Source organism: Carlito syrichta, unplaced genomic scaffold (assembly GCF_000164805.1).
Source record: "Carlito syrichta isolate Samal-C Ts95f unplaced genomic scaffold, Tarsius_syrichta-2.0.1 Scaffold303335, whole genome shotgun sequence".
In the NCBI taxonomy this organism is placed as follows: Eukaryota; Metazoa; Chordata; class Mammalia; order Primates; family Tarsiidae; genus Carlito; species Carlito syrichta.
This window is the reverse complement of record NW_007247431.1, coordinates 33764-36463: the sequence shown is the minus strand read 5'-3', so window position 1 is coordinate 36463 and position 2700 is coordinate 33764.

Here is a 2700-nt window from a genome sequence, read left to right as displayed (position 1 = left end):
TTTTTTTTTTTAAAGTTGGGTTTCACTCTGCCACCCAGGCTGGAGTACAGTGACATGATCATGGTTCACTGTAGCTTCAACCTCCTGGGCTCAGGTGATCCTTCTGCCTCAGCCTCCTGAGTGGCTGGGACTACAGGTATACACCACCACGTGAAGCTAATTTTTAAAATTTTTTATAAAAACAAGATCCTACTATGTTGCTAGGCTGGCCTTGAACTCCTGGACTCAAGCAAGCCTCCTACCTTGGCCTCCCAAAGTGCTGAAATTACAGGCATGAGCCACTGCACCAGCCTGTTTCTATCTTTTATAACAAATTTGGGGCACTAAAGCAGAGCTGCAAGAACTCAGATGTTGGTGGAAAATGAGGGGTGGCAGGAAACTGACTTTACAAAACACTTATTCCATAATTTCAAAGACAGACATTATATACAGATGAGTACTTTCTATTATGTGAAACTCAAACCAGACTAAATATTAGTGAGTGTTTACAAAATGCCAACTACTAAGCTTAAGAACTGAAGAGCAAAGGTGAATAGCAATTCTTCTCAGGACATAAGAATAAGCTCCTAGTAGTGTGCAGGACAGATTCTTTTGCTACTATGGGGTAAATAACTGTTGAGCTTCCTAGATTTTGTTAAAATCTGGACGGAATTCAGAATGATCATGCCACTATGATATAAAAATGATCTCTTCAGAAAAATAAATATAGGTGACAAATACTGTTAAGTTCTCCTAGTGGAAAATTTCTCCCACTAGATAGAATTTTAGCAATAATCCTCTGTCAGTCCTCATTTTATAAATAAGACCTAAACAGAGCCTTACACCTGGTTTATCCTAATGGTTGTGAGAGAATTCTCAGTAAGTCCCCTTTATCTTAGTTTATTATGCTGACACTGTTATGAAAGGTGACTACAAATTATGGATGTAAATATGACACAGAGCATCACTCACAAATGAGGAATACTTTTGTTGTGTGAGTCACTGTAATAGAATTTGTCTATGTAGTCATAGATTGGTTTGGCCAAGTATATTTAGATTTTCAACATAATTTGAAGCATCACTCAGTATGTGATTGGAGGTTCACTAATGCCAAATGCTAACCTTCAGAGCTAGAGATTGGAAGCAAATAAAAATTCTCAGAGAGGAAACTTTTTTCTCCTTTGCTTTATTGCAATTTCTTAAGCATTAAATAATATTTTCCCACTGACTTTTAATAAATATACAGTATATCCTTGGGTTACCAGAATGAACCACTAAAGTTCAGCTTATAAAAACATTTTAACATAAAAACCTATAGCACAGTCATCCCCAGGTATATGTTGAGGATTGGTTGCAGGACCCCTGGCATGTACCAAAATCTGTACATATTCAAGTCCCACAGTTAGCCCCATGGAGCTTGGATATATGAAAAACTGGCCCTCTGTATACACAGGTTTTGCATGCCACAATGTATTTCCATCCCTGATTAGCTGGAAAAAAAAATCCACTTATAAGTGGATATACAAAGTTCAAACCCATGTCGTTTAAGGGTCAATTGTAATTGTCTGTCTTAGTTTGGGTGCTATAACAGAATACATAGACCATATGGCTATTTCTCACAGTTCTGAAGATTGGAAGTCTAAGTTCAGGGTGTCAATAAGGCCAAGTCTAGTGAGGGCCCTCTTCTGTGTTAAAAACTTCCAACTTTTCCTTGTCTGTTTACATGGTGAAGAGTGAGGTTAGCTCTCTGGCCTCTTCTTACAAAAGCTATGATGTCATTCAGGCTCTACTCATGAGAGCTCTACTCTTGTGACTTAATTGCCTCTTAAAGGGCCCACCTCCAAATACCTTCGTAGTGGGATTAGATTTCAATGTATGAACGTTAAAGAGACACAAACATGCAGTCAATAACAGTAACCAATGGAAAATATCAATGCAAAGTTACTAGGAAATTAGTTTGTTATTTATCAAGAGGATACAAGCTCAAAGACAAAAAAAATAGGAATAATAAATAGTGAACAAATAAGATGAAAGGAAAATAGACCTATTAAAAATGGGCAGAGGATGAATAAACACTTATAAAAAGCAGACATATGAGCAGTCAATGTGGAAAAAAGCTTAGCCTCACTAATCATCAGAGAAATGAAAATTAAAACCACACTGAGATACCACCTAACTCCAGTAAGGATGGCCATCAGTAATAAATTTTAAAAAAAACAACAAAACAGATGCTGGTGTGAGTGCAGAGAAAAGGGGATGCATCTACACTGTTAGTGGGAGTGCAAACTAGTCCAACCTCTATGGAAAACAGTGTGATGATTTCTAAAGGAACTAAAAATTGACCTCCCATATGATCCAGCAATTCCTTTTCTAAGAATATACCCGGATGAACATCAATCGTTCTACAAAAAAGACACCTGCACAACACATGTTTATTGCCACACTATTCACAATAGCAGAAACACAGACCAACCCCATTGCTCATCAAAAGTGGACTGGATAAAGAAAATATGGTACATGTACACAATGGAATATTACACAGCCATAACAAAGGACAAAAATCATGGACTTCACAGCAAATTGGATAGAGTTGAGACAATCATACTTAGTGATGCATCACAGAAACAACCGAATATCACATGTTCTCACTCATAAGTGGGACCTGAACATTAATCACAATAACACAAGGGAGGGATTGGAAGTTGTGGGAGACTACCAGGG